At 55.1% G+C, this 25,569-nt stretch overlaps 10 non-coding genes across 10 annotated transcripts; all 10 read left to right on the top strand.

The window, feature by feature from the left end:
- The first annotated feature begins 1,912 nt into the window (after positions 1-1,912).
- TRNAE-CUC (transfer RNA glutamic acid (anticodon CUC)) lies at positions 1,913-1,984 on the top strand. The gene has a single exon. It is a non-coding gene; the product is annotated as a tRNA-Glu (tRNA).
- Positions 1,985-3,682: 1,698 nt separating this feature from the next.
- Positions 3,683-3,754, top strand: TRNAD-GUC (transfer RNA aspartic acid (anticodon GUC)). Its single transcript has one exon. It is a non-coding gene; the product is annotated as a tRNA-Asp (tRNA).
- A 3,688-nt stretch (positions 3,755-7,442) lies between these two features.
- On the top strand, positions 7,443-7,514 carry TRNAD-GUC (transfer RNA aspartic acid (anticodon GUC)). The gene has a single exon. It is a non-coding gene; the product is annotated as a tRNA-Asp (tRNA).
- Positions 7,515-10,209: 2,695 nt separating this feature from the next.
- On the top strand, positions 10,210-10,281 carry TRNAE-CUC (transfer RNA glutamic acid (anticodon CUC)). The gene has a single exon. It is a non-coding gene; the product is annotated as a tRNA-Glu (tRNA).
- A 1,698-nt stretch (positions 10,282-11,979) lies between these two features.
- TRNAD-GUC (transfer RNA aspartic acid (anticodon GUC)) lies at positions 11,980-12,051 on the top strand. The gene has a single exon. It is a non-coding gene; the product is annotated as a tRNA-Asp (tRNA).
- A 2,604-nt stretch (positions 12,052-14,655) lies between these two features.
- On the top strand, positions 14,656-14,727 carry TRNAE-CUC (transfer RNA glutamic acid (anticodon CUC)). Its single transcript has one exon. It is a non-coding gene; the product is annotated as a tRNA-Glu (tRNA).
- Positions 14,728-16,425: 1,698 nt separating this feature from the next.
- On the top strand, positions 16,426-16,497 carry TRNAD-GUC (transfer RNA aspartic acid (anticodon GUC)). Its single transcript has one exon. It is a non-coding gene; the product is annotated as a tRNA-Asp (tRNA).
- Positions 16,498-20,185: 3,688 nt separating this feature from the next.
- On the top strand, positions 20,186-20,257 carry TRNAD-GUC (transfer RNA aspartic acid (anticodon GUC)). Its single transcript has one exon. It is a non-coding gene; the product is annotated as a tRNA-Asp (tRNA).
- Positions 20,258-22,952: 2,695 nt separating this feature from the next.
- Positions 22,953-23,024, top strand: TRNAE-CUC (transfer RNA glutamic acid (anticodon CUC)). Its single transcript has one exon. It is a non-coding gene; the product is annotated as a tRNA-Glu (tRNA).
- A 1,698-nt stretch (positions 23,025-24,722) lies between these two features.
- TRNAD-GUC (transfer RNA aspartic acid (anticodon GUC)) lies at positions 24,723-24,794 on the top strand. The gene has a single exon. It is a non-coding gene; the product is annotated as a tRNA-Asp (tRNA).
- The last annotated feature ends 775 nt before the right edge of the window (positions 24,795-25,569 follow it).

Raw genomic sequence — 25,569 nt, forward strand, 5'->3', positions numbered from 1 at the left:
CTACAGGGGTCCCTGAGAAGAGGAGCAGACCCCCGCTGGTGCCCTGAGAAGAGGCACTGACCCCCCGCTGGTGCCCTGAGTAGAGGCGCTGACACCCCGCTGGTGCCCTGAGGAGAGGCACTGCCCTCCCTCTGGTGCCCTGAGAGGAGGAGCTGACCCCCGCTGGTGCCCTGAGAAGAGGCGCTTACCTCCTGCTGGTGCCCTGAGTAGAGGCGCTGACCTCCCGCTGGTGCCATGAGAAAAGGGACTGCCCTCCTTCAGGGGTACCTGAGAAGAGGTGCTGATTCCCCGCTAGTGCCCTGAGAAGTGGCGCTGACCTCCAGCTGGTGCCCTGAGAAGAGGCGCTGCCCTCCTGCAAGGGCCCCTGAGAAGAGGCGCTGACCTCCAGCTGGTGCCATGAGAATAGGCGCTGCCCTCCTGCAAGGGCCCCTGAGAAGAGGCGCTGACCCCCCCCGCTAGTGCCCTGAGAAGAGGCGCTGACCTCCAGCTGGTGCCCTGAGAAGAGGCGCTGACCTCCAGCTGGTGCCCTGAGAAGAGGCGCTGCCCTCCTGCAAGGGCCCCTGAGAAGAGGCGCTGACCTCCAGCTGATGCCCTGAGAAGAGGCGCTGCCCTCCTGCAAGGGCCCCTGAGAAGAGGTGCTGACCCCCCCGCTAGTGCCCTGAGAAGAGGCGCTGACCTCCAGCTGGTGCCCTGAGAAGAGGTGCTGACCTCCTGCTGGTGCCCTGAGAAGAGGTGCTGACCTCCCGCTGGTGCCCTAAGAAGAGGCGCTGACCTCCTGCTGGTGCCCTGAGAAGAGGCACTGACCCCCCGCTGGTGCCCTGAGTAGAGGTGCTGACACCCCGCTGGGGCCCTGAGAAGAGGCACTGACCCCCCCCCCCCCCGCTGGTGCTCTGAGGAGAGGCACTGCCCTCCCTCTGGTGCTCTGAGAGGAGGAGCTGACCCCCGCTGGTGCCCTGAGAAGAGGCGCTTATCTCCTGCTGGTGCCCTGAGTAGAGGCGCTGACCTCCCGCTGGTGCCATGAGAAAAGGGACTGCCCTCCTTCAGGGGTACCTGAGAAGAGGTGCTGATCCCCGCTAGTGCCCTGAGAAGAGGCGCTGACCTCCAGCTGGTGCCCTGAGAAGAGGCGCTGACCTCCCGCTGGTGCCCTGAGAAGAGGCGCTGACCTCCAGCTGGTGCCCTGAGAAGAGGCGCTGCCCTCCTGCAAGGGCCCCTGAGAAGAGGCGCTGACCCCCCGCTAGTGCCCTGAGAAGAGGCACTGACCTCCAGCTGGTGCCCTGAGAAGAGGCGCTGCCCTACTGCAAAGGCCCCTGAGAAGAGGCGCTGACCCCCCCGCTAGTGCCCTGAGAAGAGGCGCTGACCTCCAGCTGGTGCCCTGAGAAGAGGCGCTGCCCTCCTGCAAGGGCCCCTGAGAAGAGGCGCTGACCCCCCGCTAGTGCCCTGAGAAGAGGTGCTGACCTCCAGCTGGTGCCCTGAGAAGAGGCGCTGACCTCCCGCTGGTGCCCTGAGAAGAGGCGCTGACCTCCCGCTGGTGCCCTGAGAAGAGGAGCTGACCTAGAACAGTGACTGGTATTTTTCTGGATGGTTAATTGGTTCTTGCTGTTTTTGCTCTCCAGTTAGTTGTGTGTTATGAAGGTCCCATGCGTCTTCCAGGGATGGAAACTGTCCCGAGATCTGAGTCTATTTAACGTTCAGTAGATTGCTTTGTTGGGGGTGTGCCTGAAAGCAGTGTTTTTTTTGTGTGTCCCATGATGTTTTCCAAAGTGTAGTAAAGACAAGCTTGCCAGTGTTAGGTTGATGTGTGTGTGTTTTCCTGCTTACTTTAGTTGATGCACAAAACCCTGTGACAGCAGCACAGGCGGCCTCACCCTGGTGGTATGTCTTGGAGCAGGTGCTGCTCCAGAGCACCCAGTGCTCCCTGGTGGTCTAGTGGTTAGGATTCGGCGCTCTCACCGCCGCGGCCCGGGTTCGATTCCCGGTCAGGGAAGGGACTCTTTTTTTCTCCCCACGGTATACTTCTAGTTTTTTTTCATCCTATCTAAACACATTTTTTAAGGTTTTACATCGCAAATCTTTTATTACATACATTTCTTCTTTACTTGACCTGCCACCTGCTAATAACAACGTCACCTTTCAGGCACACAGACAAAACACTGATAGAAAACTGAATGCTGGTCATCAAAGCTTGTTCTTCACAAAGGATGGGTTACCGCTTGGAAGAAGCACTGGCAAATCCAGGAGGCCTGTTTCTAGGGGTCTCCAGCTCTATGAAGAATCCAGTTTCAAGACAACATTGAAAGGGAGAGATTCGCTTCTGGAGCTTGCTACACTATAGCTTCGGAGATGGCAGCTTGCCAAATTGTTGACAGGCTCGAGCCAATTGTCAGAATGCCAGTATTCTGCGACCCACCTAGTTTGATGGATATCTGCTGGTTGGGTGGAAGGAAGCAAAGAGGAGGTGGGGGCTTATAGTATTAACGTGAAGCCAGATAGGGAGATGGGGAAGAGCAGCATTGGAGGGGGAGAGCAACACGGGCGGGCGGGATACTGCTCACCAAGCCCGGATTTACGCAGGATGGGCGGAGTCCCTCAGTCTCTCTGTCCAGCGGGGGCTCTCTCTTTACCCGTATGGCCAGTCCGGCCCTGGTGCCGTCATGTCTCCCAAAGGGCGTCTCTAGCCCGTCACTCTGGAGTCTGTATCCTCCGGGTGAGGTCTCCTATTCTTCTAGCTAGGGGCTGGAGAGAAGGGAGGTGGTTGGTCTGGGGCGCCAGTCATAGTCGCCCTTGAGAGGCGTTTCTAAGGTAGTTTGTAAGTGTGTCTGGACAGGTTGCTCTAAGGTGCGCAAAGTGATGTCTTAGCATTTGAAAGAAGCATTGAGAAAGGCAGGTGGCCTGTTTGTTTTCCTTTGCTGGCTTTGTGCAGGGAAGGAAAGTCTCCATTGTAGGGTTTGGCGCTTTATGAAGGCCTTGAGCTGCTGTTTAGAGACAGAGTGCTGCCTAGGCGGCTGGGCACGCTGCTCACACCTCATGCCATATAGCGCCTTGTCATCCCTACATCACCGAGCCTTCGATAGCTCAGTTGGTAGAGCGGAGGACTGTAGTGGGGAAGCTGATATCCTTAGGTCGCTGGTTCAAATCCGGCTCGAAGGAATTTTGCAAAGTCTTCACTTTTTTCCTCTGCTTCACAATTCAAAGCGCCTCTTTCTCAGACACTCGCACACCTGGGCTTTTCCTGCCTCCTCTCTTCTCCTTTACAAGCCAGCTTTCTCCTTTGGCGCAGGCGGGCGGGTGGGCGGGTGGGAGGGAGCGTCTCCCTCCCCACTCCCTGTGTGCAGCCCCCGCTGCAATCCTCCAGCATCAGAGAGAGCCAGGGGCCCCTGGGCTGAAGATCCAGGCCGGGGCCGTCAGAAGCAGCCGTGGGAGCTGGTTGCTGTGACTCTGGCATCAGGTGATGCTGCTGAGAGCGCTGCTGAGAGTGTCTGCTAGGAGGTGAGAAGGATCTTCTGAGGCAGGAGTGTGTTTGTGTGTGTATTGTGTGAGGGAGTGTGTGTGTGTTTATTGAGCCTGTGGGCCCCTGTGTTGGTGTGAAGGAGTTGATAAATGGCACAAATTCGTAGCATATGAGGATGGACAGGCGGGTTTTCAGCCACATGAGGAGCGGCTCAGCGAGACCAGGTGCAGCTGTTCCTCGTTAGTATAGTGGTCAGTATCCCCGCCTGTCACGCGGGAGACCGGGGTTCAATTCCCCGACGGGGAGGATTCCATCGCATTTTTTAAAGCATGACAACTCTACCTTTATTTAGAATTTCATCTAGAATGTGGCGCTTTCCACTCATGACATCATCTGATTTACTAATGCGGTCTCATAACTTTTACGATCAATCACGGGCAATTTTTAAGTGGGACACTTTTTGCGAAGGATGTCTGCCTTTTCGTTTTAACCTTCTGTGTACTTAATTGAAAAAAGAAACGTGCACGAAGCCTTGTTATTTACATCAAAATCAAATGACTACATGATCAATCATATGCGTTGAAGCCTGTTGTTTTTTCAAGAGACATAAATGAAATGATGGATCGCGCTCTGAATGAGGAATTATTTTTTATGACGTTGAAGCGTTTTATTTATCTTTGTTTCGGTCTAATGTTTTAGGGCTTACAGGCACATTGTGAAAGTGAAAGTTCCACTGGCCTGCACGTGCACTCCCCACCATCCTCGTCAGAGATCTTATATTGCCTAGGTCCAGCATGAGTACCAAATTCCTTTCAGGCTATTGCAGTGTATTCTGCTACTTGTAGTTTCTAACACTCTAAACTGAGGGCGAGGGGAGCCAGCATCCAAAGCAACACCCTGGTCTGGGTGAAGCGCTCATGCTCAGATCTGGGCTTACTTGAGAGCTTTGACGAGGCCTTGGACGAGCTGCAGGCATCCCCCAGAAGGTCTGCTGCCCTCCTACAGGGGTCCCTGAGAAGAGGAGCAGACCCCCGCTGGTGCCCTGAGAAGAGGCACTGACCCCCCGCTGGTGCCCTGAGTAGAGGCGCTGACACCCCGCTGGTGCCCTGAGGAGAGGCACTACCCTCCCTCTGGTGCCCTGAGAGGAGGAGCTGACCCCCGCTGGTGCCCTGAGAAGAGGCACTGACACCCCGCTGGTGCCCTGAGGAGAGGCACTGCCCTCCCTCTGGTGCCCTGAGAGGAGGAGCTGACCCCCGCTGGTGCCCTGAGAAGAGGCGCTTACCTCCTGCTGGTGCCCTGAGTAGAGGCGCTGACCTCCCGCTGGTGCCATGAGAAAAGGGACTGCCCTCCTTCAGGGGTACCTGAGAAGAGGTGCTGATTCCCCGCTAGTGCCCTGAGAAGTGGCGCTGACCTCCAGCTGGTGCCCTGAGAAGAGGCGCTGACCTCCCGCTGGTGCCCTGAGAAGAGGCGCTGACCTCCAGCTGGTGCCCTGAGAAGAGGCGCTGCCCTCCTGCAAGGGCCCCTGAGAAGAGGCGCTGACCCCCCGCTAGTGCCCTGAGAAGAGGCACTGACCTCCAGCTGGTGCCCTGAGAAGAGGCGCTGCCCTCCTGCAAAGGCCCCTGAGAAGAGGCGCTGACCCCCCCGCTAGTGCCCTGAGAAGAGGCGCTGACCTCCAGCTGGTGCCCTGAGAAGAGGCGCTGCCCTCCTGCAAGGGCCCCTGAGAAGAGGCGCTGACCCCCCGCTAGTGCCCTGAGAAGAGGTGCTGACCTCCAGCTGGTGCCCTGAGAAGAGGCGCTGACCTCCCGCTGGTGCCCTGAGAAGAGGCGCTGACCTCCCGCTGGTGCCCTGAGAAGAGGAGCTGACCTAGAACAGTGACTGGTATTTTTCTGGATGGTTAATTGGTTCTTGCTGTTTTTGCTCTCCAGTTAGTTGTGTGTTATGAAGGTCCCATGCGTCTTCCAGGGATGGAAACTGTCCCGAGATCTGAGTCTATTTAAGGTTCAGTAGATTGCTTTGTTGGGGGTGTGCCTGAAAGCAGTGTTTTTTTTGTGTGTCCCATGATGTTTTCCAAAGTGTAGTAAAGACTAGCTTGCCAGTGTTAGGTTGATGTGTGTGTGTTTTCCTGCTTACTTTAGTTGATGCACAAAACCCTGTGACAGCAGCACAGGCGGCCTCACCCTGGTGGTATGTCTTGGAGCAGGTGCTGCTCCAGAGCACCCAGTGCTTCCTGGTTGTCTAGTGGTTAGGATTCGGCGCTCTCACCGCCGTGGCCCGGGTTCGATTCCCGGTCAGGGAAGGGACTCTTTTTTTCTCCCCACGGTATACTTCTAGTTTTTTTTCATCCTATCTAAACACATTTTTTAAGGTTTTACATCGCAAATCTTTTATTACATACATTTCTTCTTTACTTGACCTGCCACCTGCTAATAACAACGTCACCTTTCAGGCACACAGACAAAACACTGATAGAAAACTGAATGCTGGTCATCAAAGCTTGTTCTTCACAAAGGATGGGTTACCGCTTGGAAGAAGCACTGGCAAATCCAGGAGGCCTGTTTCTAGGGGTCTCCAGCTCTATGAAGAATCCAGTTTCAAGACAACATTGAAAGGGAGAGATTCGCTTCTGGAGCTTGCTACACTATAGCTTCGGAGATGGCAGCTTGCCAAATTGTTGACAGGCTCGAGCCAATTGTCAGAATGCCAGTATTCTGCGACCCACCTAGTTTGATGGATATCTGCTGGTTGGGTGGAAGGAAGCAAAGAGGAGGTGGGGGCTTATAGTATTAACGTGAAGCCAGATAGGGAGATGGGGAAGAGCAGCATTGGAGGGGGAGAGCAACACGGGCGGGCGGGATACAGCTCACCAAGCCCGGATTTACGCAGGATGGGCGGAGTCCCTCAGTCTCTCTGTCCAGCGGGGGCTCTCTCTTTACCCGTATGGCCAGTCCGGCCCTGGTGCCGTCATGTCTCCCAAAGGGCGTCTCTAGCCCGTCACTCTGGAGTCTGTATCCTCCGGGTGAGGTCTCCTATTCTTCTAGCTAGGGGCTGGAGAGAAGGGAGGTGGTTGGTCTGGGGCGCCAGTCATAGTCGCCCTTGAGAGGCGTTTCTAAGGTAGTTTGTAAGTGTGTCTGGACAGGTTGCTCTAAGGTGCGCAAAGTGATGTCTTAGCATTTGAAAGAAGCATTGAGAAAGGCAGGTGGCCTGTTTGTTTTCCTTTGCTGGCTTTGTGCAGGGAAGGAAAGTCTCCATTGTAGGGTTTGGCGCTTTATGAAGGCCTTGAGCTGCTGTTTAGAGACAGAGTGCTGCCTAGGCGGCTGGGCACGCTGCTCACACCTCATGCCATATAGCGCCTTGTCATCCCTACATCACCGAGCCTTCGATAGCTCAGTTGGTAGAGCGGAGGACTGTAGTGGGGAAGCTGATATCCTTAGGTCGCTGGTTCAAATCCGGCTCGAAGGAATTTTGCAAAGTCTTCACTTTTTTCCTCTGCTTCACAATTCAAAGCGCCTCTTTCTCAGACACTCGCACACCTGGGCTTTTCCTGCCTCCTCTCTTCTCCTTTACAAGCCAGCTTTCTCCTTTGGCGCAGGCGGGCGGGTGGGCGGGTGGGAGGGAGCGTCTCCCTCCCCACTCCCTGTGTGCAGCCCCCGCTGCAATCCTCCAGCATCAGAGAGAGCCAGGGGCCCCTGGGCTGAAGATCCAGGCCGGGGCCGTCAGAAGCAGCCGTGGGAGCTGGTTGCTGTGACTCTGGCATCAGGTGATGCTGCTGAGAGCGCTGCTGAGAGTGTCTGCTAGGAGGTGAGAAGGATCTTGTGAGGCAGGAGTGTGTTTGTGTGTGTATTGTGTGAGGGAGTGTGTGTGTGTTTATTGAGCCTGTGGGCCCCTGTGTTGGTGTGAAGGAGTTGATAAATGGCACAAATTCATAGCATATGAGGATGGACAGGAGGGTTTTCAGCCACATAAGGAGCGGCTCAGCGAGACCAGGTGCAGCTGTTCCTCGTTAGTATAGTGGTCAGTATCCCCGCCTGTCACGCGGGAGACCGGGGTTCAATTCCCCGACGGGGAGGATTCCATCGCATTTTTTAAAGCATGACAACTCTACCTTTATTTAGAATTTCATCTAGAATGTGGCGCTTTCCACTCATGACATCATCTGATTTACTAATGCGGTCTCTTAACTTTTACGATCAATCACGGGCAATTTTTAAGTGAGACACTTTTTGCGAAGGATGTCTGCCTTTTCGTTTTAAGCTTCTGTGTACTTAATTGAAAAAAGAAACGTGCACGAAGCCTTGTTATTTACATCAAAATCAAAGGACTACATGATCAATCATATGCGTTGAAGCCTGTTGTTTTTTCAAGAGACATAAATGAAATGATGGATCGCGCTCTGAATGAGGAATTATTTTTTATGACGTTGAAGCGTTTTATTTATCTTTGTTTCGGTCTAATGTTTTAGGGCCTACAGGCACATTGTGAAAGTGAAAGTTCCACTGGCCTGCACGTGCACTCCCCACCATCCTCGTCAGAGATCTTATATTGCCTAGGTCCAGCATGAGTACCAAATTCCTTTCAGGCTATTGCAGTGTATTCTGCTACTTGTAGTTTCTAACACTCTAAACTGAGGGCGAGGGGAGCCAGCATCCAAAGCAACACCCTGGTCTGGGTGAAGCGCTCATGCTCAGATCTGGGCTTACTTGAGAGCTTTGACGAGGCCTTGGACGAGCTGCAGGCATCCCCCAGAAGGTCTGCTGCCCTCCTACAGGGGTCCCTGAGAAGAGGAGCAGACCCCCGCTGGTGCCCTGAGAAGAGGCACTGACCCCCCGCTGGTGCCCTGAGTAGAGGCGCTGACACCCCGCTGGTGCCCTGAGGAGAGGCACTACCCTCCCTCTGGTGCCCTGAGAGGAGGAGCTGACCCCCGCTGGTGCCCTGAGAAGAGGCACTGACACCCCGCTGGTGCCCTGAGGAGAGGCACTGCCCTCCCTCTGGTGCCCTGAGAGGAGGAGCTGACCCCCGCTGGTGCCCTGAGAAGAGGCGCTTACCTCCTGCTGGTGCCCTGAGTAGAGGCGCTGACCTCCCGCTGGTGCCATGAGAAAAGGGACTGCCCTCCTTCAGGGGTACCTGAGAAGAGGTGCTGATTCCCCGCTAGTGCCCTGAGAAGTGGCGCTGACCTCCAGCTGGTGCCCTGAGAAGAGGCGCTGCCCTCCTGCAAGGGCCCCTGAGAAGAGGCGCTGACCTCCAGCTGGTGCCATGAGAATAGGCGCTGCCCTCCTGCAAGGGCCCCTGAGAAGAGTCGCTGACCCCCCCCGCTAGTGCCCTGAGAAGAGGCGCTGACCTCCAGCTGGTGCCCTGAGAAGAGGCGCTGACCTCCAGCTGGTGCCCTGAGAAGAGGCGCTGCCCTCCTGCAAAGGCCCCTGAGAAGAGGCGCTGACCTCCAGCTGGTGCCCTGAGAAGAGGCGCTGCCCTCCTGCAAGGGCCCCTGAGAAGAGGCGCTGACCCCCCCGCTAGTGCCCTGAGAAGAGGTGCTGACCTCCAGCTGGTGCCCTGAGAAGAGGTGCTGACCTCCCGCTGGTGCCCTGAGAAGAGGTGCTGACCTCCCGCTGGTGCCCTGAGAAGAGGCGCTGACCTCCTGCTGGTGTCCTGAGAAGAGGCACTGACCCCCCGCTGGTGCCCTGAGTAGAGGTGCTGACACCCCGCTGGGGCCCTGAGAAGAGGCACTGACCCCCCCCCGCTGGTGCTCTGAGGAGAGGCACTGCCCTCCCTCTGGTGCTCTGAGAGGAGGAGCTGACCCCCGCTGGTGCCCTGAGAAGAGGCGCTTACCTCCTGCTGGTGCCCTGAGTAGAGGCGCTGACCTCCCGCTGGTGCCATGAGAAAAGGGACTGCCCTCCTTCAGGGGTACCTGAGAAGAGGTGCTGATCCCCGCTAGTGCCCTGAGAAGAGGCGCTGACCTCCAGCTGGTGCCCTGAGAAGAGGCGCTGACCTCCCGCTGGTGCCCTGAGAAGAGGCGCTGACCTCCAGCTGGTGCCCTGAGAAGAGGCGCTGCCCTCCTGCAAGGGCCCCTGAGAAGAGGCGCTGACCCCCCGCTAGTGCCCTGAGAAGAGGCACTGACCTCCAGCTGGTGCCCTGAGAAGAGGCGCTGCCCTCCTGCAAAGGCCCCTGAGAAGAGGCGCTGACCCCCCCGCTAGTGCCCTGAGAAGAGGCGCTGACCTCCAGCTGGTGCCCTGAGAAGAGGCGCTGCCCTCCTGCAAGGGCCCCTGAGAAGAGGCGCTGACCCCCCGCTAGTGCCCTGAGAAGAGGTGCTGACCTCCAGCTGGTGCCCTGAGAAGAGGCGCTGACCTCCCGCTGGTGCCCTGAGAAGAGGCGCTGACCTCCCGCTGGTGCCCTGAGAAGAGGAGCTGACCTAGAACAGTGACTGGTATTTTTCTGGATGGTTAATTGGTTCTTGCTGTTTTTGCTCTCCAGTTAGTTGTGTGTTATGAAGGTCCCATGCGTCTTCCAGGGATGGAAACTGTCCCGAGATCTGAGTCTATTTAACGTTCAGTAGATTGCTTTGTTGGGGGTGTGCCTGAAAGCAGTGTTTTTTTTGTGTGTCCCATGATGTTTTCCAAAGTGTAGTAAAGACTAGCTTGCCAGTGTTAGGTTGATGTGTGTGTGTTTTCCTGCTTACTTTAGTTGATGCACAAAACCCTGTGACAGCAGCACAGGCGGCCTCACCCTGGTGGTATGTCTTGGAGCAGGTGCTGCTCCAGAGCACCCAGTGCTCCCTGGTGGTCTAGTGGTTAGGATTCGGCGCTCTCACCGCCGCGGCCCGGGTTCGATTCCCGGTCAGGGAAGGGACTCTTTTTTTCTCCCCACGGTATACTTCTAGTTTTTTTTCATCCTATCTAAACACATTTTTTAAGGTTCTACATCGCAAATCTTTTATTACATACATTTCTTCTTTACTTGACCTGCCACCTGCTAATAACAACGTCACCTTTCAGGCACACAGACAAAACACTGATAGAAAACTGAATGCTGGTCATCAAAGCTTGTTCTTCACAAAGGATGGGTTACCGCTTGGAAGAAGCACTGGCAAATCCAGGAGGCCTGTTTCTAGGGGTCTCCAGCTCTATGAAGAATCCAGTTTCAAGACAACATTGAAAGGGAGAGATTCGCTTCTGGAGCTTGCTACACTATAGCTTCGGAGATGGCAGCTTGCCAAATTGTTGACAGGCTCGAGCCAATTGTCAGAATGCCAGTATTCTGCGACCCACCTAGTTTGATGGATATCTGCTGGTTGGGTGGAAGGAAGCAAAGAGGAGGTGGGGACTTATAGTATTAACGTGAAGCCAGATAGGGAGATGGGGAAGAGCAGCATTGGAGGGGGAGAGCAACACGGGCGGGCGGGATACTGCTCACCAAGCCCGGATTTACGCAGGATGGGCGGAGTCCCTCAGTCTCTCTGTCCAGCGGGGGCTCTCTCTTTACCCGTATGGCCAGTCCGGCCCTGGTGCCGTCATGTCTCCCAAAGGGCGTCTCTAGCCCGTCACTCTGGAGTCTGTATCCTCCGGGTGAGGTCTCCTATTCTTCTAGCTAGGGGCTGGAGAGAAGGGAGGTGGTTGGTCTGGGGCGCCAGTCATAGTCGCCCTTGAGAGGCGTTTCTAAGGTAGTTTGTAAGTGTGTCTGGACAGGTTGCTCTAAGGTGCGCAAAGTGATGTCTTAGCATTTGAAAGAAGCATTGAGAAAGGCAGGTGGCCTGTTTGTTTTCCTTTGCTGGCTTTGTGCAGGGAAGGAAAGTCTCCATTGTAGGGTTTGGCGCTTTATGAAGGCCTTGAGCTGCTGTTTAGAGACAGAGTGCTGCCTAGGCGGCTGGGCACGCTGCTCACACCTCATGCCATATAGCGCCTTGTCATCCCTACATCACCGAGCCTTCGATAGCTCAGTTGGTAGAGCGGAGGACTGTAGTGGGGAAGCTGATATCCTTAGGTCGCTGGTTCAAATCCGGCTCGAAGGAATTTTGCAAAGTCTTCACTTTTTTCCTCTGCTTCACAATTCAAAGCGCCTCTTTCTCAGACACTCGCACACCTGGGCTTTTCCTGCCTCCTCTCTTCTCCTTTACAAGCCAGCTTTCTCCTTTGGCGCAGGCGGGCGGGTGGGCGGGTGGGAGGGAGCGTCTCCCTCCCCACTCCCTGTGTGCAGCCCCCGCTGCAATCCTCCAGCATCAGAGAGAGCCAGGGGCCCCTGGGCTGAAGATCCAGGCCGGGGCCGTCAGAAGCAGCCGTGGGAGCTGGTTGCTGTGACTCTGGCATCAGGTGATGCTGCTGAGAGCGCTGCTGAGAGTGTCTGCTAGGAGGTGAGAAGGATCTTGTGAGGCAGGAGTGTGTTTGTGTGTGTATTGTGTGAGGGAGTGTGTGTGTGTTTATTGAGCCTGTGGGCCCCTGTGTTGGTGTGAAGGAGTTGATAAATGGCACAAATTCATAGCATATGAGGATGGACAGGCGGGTTTTCAGCCACATGAGGAGCGGCTCAGCGAGACCAGGTGCAGCTGTTCCTCGTTAGTATAGTGGTCAGTATCCCCGCCTGTCACGCGGGAGACCGGGGTTCAATTCCCCGACGGGGAGGATTCCATCGCATTTTTTAAAGCATGACAACTCTACCTTTATTTAGAATTTCATCTAGAATGTGGCGCTTTCCACTCATGACATCATCTGATTTACTAATGCGGTCTCATAACTTTTACGATCAATCACGGGCAATTTTTAAGTGGGACACTTTTTGCGAAGGATGTCTGCCTTTTCGTTTTAACCTTCTGTGTACTTAATTGAAAAAAGAAACGTGCACGAAGCCTTGTTATTTACATCAAAATCAAATGACTACATGATCAATCATATGCGTTGAAGCCTGTTGTTTTTTCAAGAGACATAAATGAAATGATGGATCGCGCTCTGAATGAGGAATTATTTTTTATGACGTTGAAGCGTTTTATTTATCTTTGTTTCGGTCTAATGTTTTAGGGCTTACAGGCACATTGTGAAAGTGAAAGTTCCACTGGCCTGCACGTGCACTCCCCACCATCCTCGTCAGAGATCTTATATTGCCTAGGTCCAGCATGAGTACCAAATTCCTTTCAGGCTATTGCAGTGTATTCTGCTACTTGTAGTTTCTAACACTCTAAACTGAGGGCGAGGGGAGCCAGCATCCAAAGCAACACCCTGGTCTGGGTGAAGCGCTCATGCTCAGATCTGGGCTTACTTGAGAGCTTTGACGAGGCCTTGGACGAGCTGCAGGCATCCCCCAGAAGGTCTGCTGCCCTCCTACAGGGGTCCCTGAGAAGAGGAGCAGACCCCCGCTGGTGCCCTGAGAAGAGGCACTGACCCCCCGCTGGTGCCCTGAGTAGAGGCGCTGACACCCCGCTGGTGCCCTGAGGAGAGGCACTGCCCTCCCTCTGGTGCCCTGAGAGGAGGAGCTGACCCCCGCTGGTGCCCTGAGAAGAGGCGCTTACCTCCTGCTGGTGCCCTGAGTAGAGGCGCTGACCTCCCGCTGGTGCCATGAGAAAAGGGACTGCCCTCCTTCAGGGGTACCTGAGAAGAGGTGCTGATTCCCCGCTAGTGCCCTGAGAAGTGGCGCTGACCTCCAGCTGGTGCCCTGAGAAGAGGCGCTGCCCTCCTGCAAGGGCCCCTGAGAAGAGGCGCTGACCTCCAGCTGGTGCCATGAGAATAGGCGCTGCCCTCCTGCAAGGGCCCCTGAGAAGAGGCGCTGACCCCCCCCGCTAGTGCCCTGAGAAGAGGCGCTGACCTCCAGCTGGTGCCCTGAGAAGAGGCGCTGACCTCCAGCTGGTGCCCTGAGAAGAGGCGCTGCCCTCCTGCAAGGGCCCCTGAGAAGAGGCGCTGACCTCCAGCTGATGCCCTGAGAAGAGGCGCTGCCCTCCTGCAAGGGCCCCTGAGAAGAGGTGCTGACCCCCCCGCTAGTGCCCTGAGAAGAGGCGCTGACCTCCAGCTGGTGCCCTGAGAAGAGGTGCTGACCTCCTGCTGGTGCCCTGAGAAGAGGTGCTGACCTCCCGCTGGTGCCCTAAGAAGAGGCGCTGACCTCCTGCTGGTGCCCTGAGAAGAGGCACTGACCCCCCGCTGGTGCCCTGAGTAGAGGTGCTGACACCCCGCTGGGGCCCTGAGAAGAGGCACTGACCCCCCCCCCCCCGCTGGTGCTCTGAGGAGAGGCACTGCCCTCCCTCTGGTGCTCTGAGAGGAGGAGCTGACCCCCGCTGGTGCCCTGAGAAGAGGCGCTTATCTCCTGCTGGTGCCCTGAGTAGAGGCGCTGACCTCCCGCTGGTGCCATGAGAAAAGGGACTGCCCTCCTTCAGGGGTACCTGAGAAGAGGTGCTGATCCCCGCTAGTGCCCTGAGAAGAGGCGCTGACCTCCAGCTGGTGCCCTGAGAAGAGGCGCTGACCTCCCGCTGGTGCCCTGAGAAGAGGCGCTGACCTCCAGCTGGTGCCCTGAGAAGAGGCGCTGCCCTCCTGCAAGGGCCCCTGAGAAGAGGCGCTGACCCCCCGCTAGTGCCCTGAGAAGAGGCACTGACCTCCAGCTGGTGCCCTGAGAAGAGGCGCTGCCCTCCTGCAAAGGCCCCTGAGAAGAGGCGCTGACCCCCCCGCTAGTGCCCTGAGAAGAGGCGCTGACCTCCAGCTGGTGCCCTGAGAAGAGGCGCTGCCCTCCTGCAAGGGCCCCTGAGAAGAGGCGCTGACCCCCCGCTAGTGCCCTGAGAAGAGGTGCTGACCTCCAGCTGGTGCCCTGAGAAGAGGCGCTGACCTCCCGCTGGTGCCCTGAGAAGAGGCGCTGACCTCCCGCTGGTGCCCTGAGAAGAGGAGCTGACCTAGAACAGTGACTGGTATTTTTCTGGATGGTTAATTGGTTCTTGCTGTTTTTGCTCTCCAGTTAGTTGTGTGTTATGAAGGTCCCATGCGTCTTCCAGGGATGGAAACTGTCCCGAGATCTGAGTCTATTTAACGTTCAGTAGATTGCTTTGTTGGGGGTGTGCCTGAAAGCAGTGTTTTTTTTGTGTGTCCCATGATGTTTTCCAAAGTGTAGTAAAGACAAGCTTGCCAGTGTTAGGTTGATGTGTGTGTGTTTTCCTGCTTACTTTAGTTGATGCACAAAACCCTGTGACAGCAGCACAGGCGGCCTCACCCTGGTGGTATGTCTTGGAGCAGGTGCTGCTCCAGAGCACCCAGTGCTCCCTGGTGGTCTAGTGGTTAGGATTCGGCGCTCTCACCGCCGCGGCCCGGGTTCGATTCCCGGTCAGGGAAGGGACTCTTTTTTTCTCCCCACGGTATACTTCTAGTTTTTTTTCATCCTATCTAAACACATTTTTTAAGGTTCTACATCGCAAATCTTTTATTACATACATTTCTTCTTTACTTGACCTGCCACCTGCTAATAACAACGTCACCTTTCAGGCACACAGACAAAACACTGATAGAAAACTGAATGCTGGTCATCAAAGCTTGTTCTTCACAAAGGATGGGTTACCGCTTGGAAGAAGCACTGGCAAATCCAGGAGGCCTGTTTCTAGGGGTCTCCAGCTCTATGAAGAATCCAGTTTCAAGACAACATTGAAAGGGAGAGATTCGCTTCTGGAGCTTGCTACACTATAGCTTCGGAGATGGCAGCTTGCCAAATTGTTGACAGGCTCGAGCCAATTGTCAGAATGCCAGTATTCTGCGACCCACCTAGTTTGATGGATATCTGCTGGTTGGGTGGAAGGAAGCAAAGAGGAGGTGGGGGCTTATAGTATTAACGTGAAGCCAGATAGGGAGATGGGGAAGAGCAGCATTGGAGGGGGAGAGCAACACGGGCGGGCGGGATACTGCTCACCAAGCCCGGATTTACGCAGGATGGGCGGAGTCCCTCAGTCTCTCTGTCCAGCGGGGGCTCTCTCTTTACCCGTATGGCCAGTCCGGCCCTGGTGCCGTCATGTCTCCCAAAGGGCGTCTCTAGCCCGTCACTCTGGAGTCTGTATCCTCCGGGTGAGGTCTCCTATTCTTCTAGCTAGGGGCTGGAGAGAAGGGAGGTGGTTGGTCTGGGGCGCCAGTCATAGTCGCCCTTGAGAGGCGTTTCTAAGGTAGTTTGTAAGTGTGTCTGGACAGGTTGCTCTAAGGTGCGCAAAGTGATGTCTTAGCATTTGAAAGAAGCATTGAGAAAGGCAGGTGGCCTGTTTGTTTTCCTTTGCTGGCTTTGTGCAGGGAAGGAAAGTCTCCATTGTAGGGTTTGGCGCTTTATGAAGGCCTTGAGCTGCTGTTTAGAGACAGAGTGCTGCCTAGGCGGCTGGGCACGCTGCTCACACCTCATGCCATATAGCGCCTTGTCATCCCTACATCACCGAGCCTTCGATAGCTCAGTTGGTAGAGCGGAGGACTGTAGTGGGGAAGCTGATATCCTTAGGTCGCTGGTTCAAATCCGGCTCGAAGGAATTTTGCAAAGTCTTCACTTTTTTCCTCTGCTTCACAATTCAAAGCGCCTCTTTCTCAGACACTCGCACACCTGGGCTTTTCCTGCCTCCTCTCTTCTCCTTTACAAGCCAGCTTTCTCCTTTGGCGCAGGCGGGCGGGTGGGCGGGTGGGAGGGAGCGTCTCCCTCCCCACTCCCTGTGTGCAGCCCCCGCTGCAATCCTCCAGCATCAGAGAGAGCCAGGGGCCCCTGGGCTGAAGATCCAGGCCGGGGCCGTCAGAAGCAGCCGTGGGAGCTGGTTGCTGTGACTCTGGCATCAGGTGATGCTGCTGAGAGCGCTGCTGAGAGTGTCTGCTAGGAGGTGAGAAGGATCTTCTGAGGCAGGAGTGTGTTTGTGTGTGTATTGTGTGAGGGAGTGTGTGTGTGTTTATTGAGCCTGTGGGCCCCTGTGTTGGTGTGAAGGAGTTGATAAATGGCACAAATTCGTAGCATATGAGGATGGACAGGCGGGTTTTCAGCCACATGAGGAGCGGCTCAGCGAGACCAGGTGCAGCTGTTCCTCGTTAGTATAGTGGTCAGTATCCCCGCCTGTCACGCGGGAGACCGGGGTTCAATTCCCCGACGGGGAGGATTCCATCGCATTTTTTAAAGCATGACAACTCTACCTTTATTTAGAATTTCATCTAGAATGTGGCGCTTTCCACTCATGACATCATCTGATTTACTAATGCGGTCTCATAACTTTTACGATCAATCACGGGCAATTTTTAAGTGGGACACTTTTTGCGAAGGATGTCTGCCTTTTCGTTTTAACCTTCTGTGTACTTAATTGAAAAAAGAAACGTGCACGAAGCCTTGTTATTTACATCAAAATCAAATGACTACATGATCAATCATATGCGTTGAAGCCTGTTGTTTTTTCAAGAGACATAAATGAAATGATGGATCGCGCTCTGAATGAGGAATTATTTTTTATGACGTTGAAGCGTTTTATTTATCTTTGTTTCGGTCTAATGTTTTAGGGCTTACAGGCACATTGTGAAAGTGAAAGTTCCACTGGCCTGCACGTGCACTCCCCACCATCCTCGTCAGAGATCTTATATTGCCTAGGTCCAGCATGAGTACCAAATTCCTTTCAGGCTATTGCAGTGTATTCTGCTACTTGTAGTTTCTAACACTCTAAACTGAGGGCGAGGGGAGCCAGCATCCAAAGCAACACCCTGGTCTGGGTGAAGCGCTCATGCTCAGATCTGGGCTTACTTGAGAGCTTTGACGAGGCCTTGGACGAGCTGCAGGCATCCCCCAGAAGGTCTGCTGCCCTCCTACAGGGGTCCCTGAGAAGAGGAGCAGACCCCCGCTGGTGCCCTGAGAAGAGGCACTGACCCCCCGCTGGTGCCCTGAGTAGAGGCGCTGACACCCCGCTGGTGCCCTGAGGAGAGGCACTACCCTCCCTCTGGTGCCCTGAGAGGAGGAGCTGACCCCCGCTGGTGCCCTGAGAAGAGGCACTGACACCCCGCTGGTGCCCTGAGGAGAGGCACTGCCCTCCCTCTGGTGCCCTGAGAGGAGGAGCTGACCCCCGCTGGTGCCCTGAGAAGAGGCGCTTACCTCCTGCTGGTGCCCTGAGTAGAGGCGCTGACCTCCCGCTGGTGCCATGAGAAAAGGGACTGCCCTCCTTCAGGGGTACCTGAGAAGAGGTGCTGATTCCCCGCTAGTGCCCTGAGAAGTGGCGCTGACCTCCAGCTGGTGCCCTGAGAAGAGGCGCTGACCTCCCGCTGGTGCCCTGAGAAGAGGCGCTGACCTCCAGCTGGTGCCCTGAGAAGAGGCGCTGCCCTCCTGCAAGGGCCCCTGAGAAGAGGCGCTGACCCCCCGCTAGTGCCCTGAGAAGAGGCACTGACCTCCAGCTGGTGCCCTGAGAAGAGGCGCTGCCCTCCTGCAAAGGCCCCTGAGAAGAGGCGCTGACCCCCCCGCTAGTGCCCTGAGAAGAGGCGCTGACCTCCAGCTGGTGCCCTGAGAAGAGGCGCTGCCCTCCTGCAAGGGCCCCTGAGAAGAGGCGCTGACCCCCCGCTAGTGCCCTGAGAAGAGGTGCTGACCTCCAGCTGGTGCCCTGAGAAGAGGCGCTGACCTCCCGCTGGTGCCCTGAGAAGAGGCGCTGACCTCCCGCTGGTGCCCTGAGAAGAGGAGCTGACCTAGAACAGTGACTGGTATTTTTCTGGATGGTTAATTGGTTCTTGCTGTTTTTGCTCTCCAGTTAGTTGTGTGTTATGAAGGTCCCATGCGTCTTCCAGGGATGGAAACTGTCCCGAGATCTGAGTCTATTTAAGGTTCAGTAGATTGCTTTGTTGGGGGTGTGCCTGAAAGCAGTGTTTTTTTTGTGTGTCCCATGATGTTTTCCAAAGTGTAGTAAAGACTAGCTTGCCAGTGTTAGGTTGATGTGTGTGTGTTTTCCTGCTTACTTTAGTTGATGCACAAAACCCTGTGACAGCAGCACAGGCGGCCTCACCCTGGTGGTATGTCTTGGAGCAGGTGCTGCTCCAGAGCACCCAGTGCTTCCTGGTGGTCTAGTGGTTAGGATTCGGCGCTCTCACCGCCGTGGCCCGGGTTCGATTCCCGGTCAGGGAAGGGACTCTTTTTTTCTCCCCACGGTATACTTCTAGTTTTTTTTCATCCTATCTAAACACATTTTTTAAGGTTTTACATCGCAAATCTTTTATTACATACATTTCTTCTTTACTTGACCTGCCACCTGCTAATAACAACGTCACCTTTCAGGCACACAGACAAAACACTGATAGAAAACTGAATGCTGGTCATCAAAGCTTGTTCTTCACAAAGGATGGGTTACCGCTTGGAAGAAGCACTGGCAAATCCAGGAGGCCTGTTTCTAGGGGTCTCCAGCTCTATGAAGAATCCAGTTTCAAGACAACATTGAAAGGGAGAGATTCACTTCTGGAGCTTGCTACACTATAGCTTCGGAGATGGCAGCTTGCCAAATTGTTGACAGGCTCGAGCCAATTGTCAGAATGCCAGTATTCTGCGACCCACCTAGTTTGATGGATATCTGCTGGTTGGGTGGAAGGAAGCAAAGAGGAGGTGGGGGCTTATAGTATTAACGTGAAGCCAGATAGGGAGATGGGGAAGAGCAGCATTGGAGGGGGAGAGCAACACGGGCGGGCGGGATACAGCTCACCAAGCCCGGATTTACGCAGGATGGGCGGAGTCCCTCAGTCTCTCTGTCCAGCGGGGGCTCTCTCTTTACCCGTATGGCCAGTCCGGCCCTGGTGCCGTCATGTCTCCCAAAGGGCGTCTCTAGCCCGTCACTCTGGAGTCTGTATCCTCCGGGTGAGGTCTCCTATTCTTCTAGCTAGGGGCTGGAGAGAAGGGAGGTGGTTGGTCTGGGGCGCCAGTCATAGTCGCCCTTGAGAGGCGTTTCTAAGGTAGTTTGTAAGTGTGTCTGGACAGGTTGCTCTAAGGTGCGCAAAGTGATGTCTTAGCATTTGAAAGAAGCATTGAGAAAGGCAGGTGGCCTGTTTGTTTTCCTTTGCTGGCTTTGTGCAGGGAAGGAAAGTCTCCATTGTAGGGTTTGGCGCTTTATGAAGGCCTTGAGCTGCTGTTTAGAGACAGAGTGCTGCCTAGGCGGCTGGGCACGCTGCTCACACCTCATGCCATATAGCGCCTTGTCATCCCTACATCACCGAGCCTTCGATAGCTCAGTTGGTAGAGCGGAGGACTGTAGTGGGGAAGCTGATATCCTTAGGTCGCTGGTTCAAATCCGGCTCGAAGGAATTTTGCAAAGTCTTCACTTTTTTCCTCTGCTTCACAATTCAAAGCGCCTCTTTCTCAGACACTCGCACACCTGGGCTTTTCCTGCCTCCTCTCTTCTCCTTTACAAGCCAGCTTTCTCCTTTGGCGCAGGCGGGCGGGTGGGCGGGTGGGAGGGAGCGTCTCCCTCCCCACTCCCTGTGTGCAGCCCCCGCTGCAATCCTCCAGCATCAGAGAGAGCCAGGGGCCCCTGGGCTGAAGATCCAGGCCGGGGCCGTCAGAAGCAGCCGTGGGAGCTGGTTGCTGTGACTCTGGCATCAGGTGATGCTGCTGAGAGCGCTGCTGAGAGTGTCTGCTAGGAGGTGAGAAGGATCTTGTGAGGCAGGAGTGTGTTTGTGTGTGTATTGTGTGAGGGAGTGTGTGTGTGTTTATTGAGCCTGTGGGCCCCTGTGTTGGTGTGAAGGAGTTGATAAATGGCACAAATTCATAGCATATGAGGATGGACAGGAGGGTTTTCAGCCACATAAGGAGCGGCTCAGCGAGACCAGGTGCAGCTGTTCCTCGTTAGTATAGTGGTCAGTATCCCCGCCTGTCACGCGGGAGACCGGGGTTCAATTCCCCGACGGGGAGGATTCCATCGCATTTTTTAAAGCATGACAACTCTACCTTTATTTAGAATTTCATCTAGAATGTGGCGCTTTCCACTCATGACATCATCTGATTTACTAATGCGGTCTCTTAACTTTTACGATCAATCACGGGCAATTTTTAAGTGAGACACTTTTTGCGAAGGATGTCTGCCTTTTCGTTTTAAGCTTCTGTGTACTTAATTGAAAAAAGAAACGTGCACGAAGCCTTGTTATTTACATCAAAATCAAAGGACTACATGATCAATCATATGCGTTGAAGCCTGTTGTTTTTTCAAGAGACATAAATGAAATGATGGATCGCGCTCTGAATGAGGAATTATTTTTTATGACGTTGAAGCGTTTTATTTATCTTTGTTTCGGTCTAATGTTTTAGGGCCTACAGGCACATTGTGAAAGTGAAAGTTCCACTGGCCTGCACGTGCACTCCCCACCATCCTCGTCAGAGATCTTATATTGCCTAGGTCCAGCATGAGTACCAAATTCCTTTCAGGCTATTGCAGTGTATTCTGCTACTTGTAGTTTCTAACACTCTAAACTGAGGGCGAGGGGAGCCAGCATCCAAAGCAACACCCTGGTCTGGGTGAAGCGCTCATGCTCAGATCTGGGCTTACTTGAGAGCTTTGACGAGGCCTTGGACGAGCTGCAGGCATCCCCCAGAAGGTCTGCTGCCCTCCTACAGGGGTCCCTGAGAAGAGGAGCAGACCCCCGCTGGTGCCCTGAGAAGAGGCACTGACCCCCCGCTGGTGCCCTGAGTAGAGGCGCTGACACCCCGCTGGTGCCCTGAGGAGAGGCACTACCCTCCCTCTGGTGCCCTGAGAGGAGGAGCTGACCCCCGCTGGTGCCCTGAGAAGAGGCACTGACACCCCGCTGGTGCCCTGAGGAGAGGCACTGCCCTCCCTCTGGTGCCCTGAGAGGAGGAGCTGACCCCCGCTGGTGCCCTGAGAAGAGGCGCTTACCTCCTGCTGGTGCCCTGAGTAGAGGCGCTGACCTCCCGCTGGTGCCATGAGAAAAGGGACTGCCCTCCTTCAGGGGTACCTGAGAAGAGGTGCTGATTCCCCGCTAGTGCCCTGAGAAGTGGCGCTGACCTCCAGCTGGTGCCCTGAGAAGAGGCGCTGCCCTCCTGCAAGGGCCCCTGAGAAGAGGCGCTGACCTCCAGCTGGTGCCATGAGAATAGGCGCTGCCCTCCTGCAAGGGCCCCTGAGAAGAGTCGCTGACCCCCCCCGCTAGTGCCCTGAGAAGAGGCGCTGACCTCCAGCTGGTGCCCTGAGAAGAGGCGCTGACCTCCAGCTGGTGCCCTGAGAAGAGGCGCTGCCCTCCTGCAAAGGCCCCTGAGAAGAGGCGCTGACCTCCAGCTGGTGCCCTGAGAAGAGGCGCTGCCCTCCTGCAAGGGCCCCTGAGAAGAGGCGCTGACCCCCCCGCTAGTGCCCTGAGAAGAGGTGCTGACCTCCAGCTGGTGCCCTGAGAAGAGGTGCTGACCTCCCGCTGGTGCCCTGAGAAGAGGTGCTGACCTCCCGCTGGTGCCCTGAGAAGAGGCGCTGACCTCCTGCTGGTGTCCTGAGAAGAGGCACTGACCCCCCGCTGGTGCCCTGAGTAGAGGTGCTGACACCCCGCTGGGGCCCTGAGAAGAGGCACTGACCCCCCCCCGCTGGTGCTCTGAGGAGAGGCACTGCCCTCCCTCTGGTGCTCTGAGAGGAGGAGCTGACCCCCGCTGGTGCCCTGAGAAGAGGCGCTTACCTCCTGCTGGTGCCCTGAGTAGAGGCGCTGACCTCCCGCTGGTGCCATGAGAAAAGGGACTGCCCTCCTTCAGGGGTACCTGAGAAGAGGTGCTGATCCCCGCTAGTGCCCTGAGAAGAGGCGCTGACCTCCAGCTGGTGCCCTGAGAAGAGGCGCTGACCTCCCGCTGGTGCCCTGAGAAGAGGCGCTGACCTCCAGCTGGTGCCCTGAGAAGAGGCGCTGCCCTCCTGCAAGGGCCCCTGAGAAGAGGCGCTGACCCCCCGCTAGTGCCCTGAGAAGAGGCACTGACCTCCAGCTGGTGCCCTGAGAAGAGGCGCTGCCCTCCTGCAAAGGCCCCTGAGAAGAGGCGCTGACCCCCCCGCTAGTGCCCTGAGAAGAGGCGCTGACCTCCAGCTGGTGCCCTGAGAAGAGGCGCTGCCCTCCTGCAAGGGCCCCTGAGAAGAGGCGCTGACCCCCCGCTAGTGCCCTGAGAAGAGGTGCTGACCTCCAGCTGGTGCCCTGAGAAGAGGCGCTGACCTCCCGCTGGTGCCCTGAGAAGAGGCGCTGACCTCCCGCTGGTGCCCTGAGAAGAGGAGCTGACCTAGAACAGTGACTGGTATTTTTCTGGATGGTTAATTGGTTCTTGCTGTTTTTGCTCTCCAGTTAGTTGTGTGTTATGAAGGTCCCATGCGTCTTCCAGGGATGGAAACTGTCCCGAGATCTGAGTCTATTTAACGTTCAGTAGATTGCTTTGTTGGGGGTGTGCCTGAAAGCAGTGTTTTTTTTGTGTGTCCCATGATGTTTTCCAAAGTGTAGTAAAGACTAGCTTGCCAGTGTTAGGTTGATGTGTGTGTGTTTTCCTGCTTACTTTAGTTGATGCACAAAACCCTGTGACAGCAGCACAGGCGGCCTCACCCTGGTGGTATGTCTTGGAGCAGGTGCTGCTCCAGAGCACCCAGTGCTCCCTGGTGGTCTAGTGGTTAGGATTCGGCGCTCTCACCGCCGCGGCCCGGGTTCGATTCCCGGTCAGGGAAGGGACTCTTTTTTTCTCCCCACGGTATACTTCTAGTTTTTTTTCATCCTATCTAAACACATTTTTTAAGGTTCTACATCGCAAATCTTTTATTACATACATTTCTTCTTTACTTGACCTGCCACCTGCTAATAACAACGTCACCTTTCAGGCACACAGACAAAACACTGATAGAAAACTGAATGCTGGTCATCAAAGCTTGTTCTTCACAAAGGATGGGTTACCGCTTGGAAGAAGCACTGGCAAATCCAGGAGGCCTGTTTCTAGGGGTCTCCAGCTCTATGAAGAATCCAGTTTCAAGACAACATTGAAAGGGAGAGATTCGCTTCTGGAGCTTGCTACACTATAGCTTCGGAGATGGCAGCTTGCCAAATTGTTGACAGGCTCGAGCCAATTGTCAGAATGCCAGTATTCTGCGACCCACCTAGTTTGATGGATATCTGCTGGTTGGGTGGAAGGAAGCAAAGAGGAGGTGGGGACTTATAGTATTAACGTGAAGCCAGATAGGGAGATGGGGAAGAGCAGCATTGGAGGGGGAGAGCAACACGGGCGGGCGGGATACTGCTCACCAAGCCCGGATTTACGCAGGATGGGCGGAGTCCCTCAGTCTCTCTGTCCAGCGGGGGCTCTCTCTTTACCCGTATGGCCAGTCCGGCCCTGGTGCCGTCATGTCTCCCAAAGGGCGTCTCTAGCCCGTCACTCTGGAGTCTGTATCCTCCGGGTGAGGTCTCCTATTCTTCTAGCTAGGGGCTGGAGAGAAGGGAGGTGGTTGGTCTGGGGCGCCAGTCATAGTCGCCCTTGAGAGGCGTTTCTAAGGTAGTTTGTAAGTGTGTCTGGACAGGTTGCTCTAAGGTGCGCAAAGTGATGTCTTAGCATTTGAAAGAAGCATTGAGAAAGGCAGGTGGCCTGTTTGTTTTCCTTTGCTGGCTTTGTGCAGGGAAGGAAAGTCTCCATTGTAGGGTTTGGCGCTTTATGAAGGCCTTGAGCTGCTGTTTAGAGACAGAGTGCTGCCTAGGCGGCTGGGCACGCTGCTCACACCTCATGCCATATAGCGCCTTGTCATCCCTACATCACCGAGCCTTCGATAGCTCAGTTGGTAGAGCGGAGGACTGTAGTGGGGAAGCTGATATCCTTAGGTCGCTGGTTCAAATCCGGCTCGAAGGAATTTTGCAAAGTCTTCACTTTTTTCCTCTGCTTCACAATTCAAAGCGCCTCTTTCTCAGACACTCGCACACCTGGGCTTTTCCTGCCTCCTCTCTTCTCCTTTACAAGCCAGCTTTCTCCTTTGGCGCAGGCGGGCGGGTGGGCGGGTGGGAGGGAGCGTCTCCCTCCCCACTCCCTGTGTGCAGCCCCCGCTGCAATCCTCCAGCATCAGAGAGAGCCAGGGGCCCCTGGGCTGAAGATCCAGGCCGGGGCCGTCAGAAGCAGCCGTGGGAGCTGGTTGCTGTGACTCTGGCATCAGGTGATGCTGCTGAGAGCGCTGCTGAGAGTGTCTGCTAGGAGGTGAGAAGGATCTTGTGAGGCAGGAGTGTGTTTGTGTGTGTATTGTGTGAGGGAGTGTGTGTGTGTTTATTGAGCCTGTGGGCCCCTGTGTTGGTGTGAAGGAGTTGATAAATGGCACAAATTCATAGCATATGAGGATGGACAGGCGGGTTTTCAGCCACATGAGGAGCGGCTCAGCGAGACCAGGTGCAGCTGTTCCTCGTTAGTATAGTGGTCAGTATCCCCGCCTGTCACGCGGGAGACCGGGGTTCAATTCCCCGACGGGGAGGATTCCATCGCATTTTTTAAAGCATGACAACTCTACCTTTATTTAGAATTTCATCTAGAATGTGGCGCTTTCCACTCATGACATCATCTGATTTACTAATGCGGTCTCATAACTTTTACGATCAATCACGGGCAATTTTTAAGTGGGACACTTTTTGCGAAGGATGTCTGCCTTTTCGTTTTAACCTTCTGTGTACTTAATTGAAAAAAGAAACGTGCACGAAGCCTTGTTATTTACATCAAAATCAAATGACTACATGATCAATCATATGCGTTGAAGCCTGTTGTTTTTTCAAGAGACATAAATGAAATGATGGATCGCGCTCTGAATGAGGAATTATTTTTTATGACGTTGAAGCGTTTTATTTATCTTTGTTTCGGTCTAATGTTTTAGGGCTTACAGGCACATTGTGAAAGTGAAAGTTCCACTGGCCTGCACGTGCACTCCCCACCATCCTCGTCAGAGATCTTATATTGCCTAGGTCCAGCATGAGTACCAAATTCCTTTCAGGCTATTGCAGTGTATTCTGCTACTTGTAGTTTCTAACACTCTAAACTGAGGGCGAGGGGAGCCAGCATCCAAAGCAACACCCTGGTCTGGGTGAAGCGCTCATGCTCAGATCTGGGCTTACTTGAGAGCTTTGACGAGGCCTTGGACGAGCTGCAGGCATCCCCCAGAAGGTCTGCTGCCCTCCTACAGGGGTCCCTGAGAAGAGGAGCAGACCCCCGCTGGTGCCCTGAGAAGAGGCACTGACCCCCCGCTGGTGCCCTGAGTA

The sequence above is a fragment of the Triturus cristatus genome, chromosome 4_1, assembly GCF_964204655.1.
Source record: "Triturus cristatus chromosome 4_1, aTriCri1.1, whole genome shotgun sequence".
NCBI lineage: Eukaryota > Metazoa > Chordata > Amphibia > Caudata > Salamandridae > Triturus > Triturus cristatus.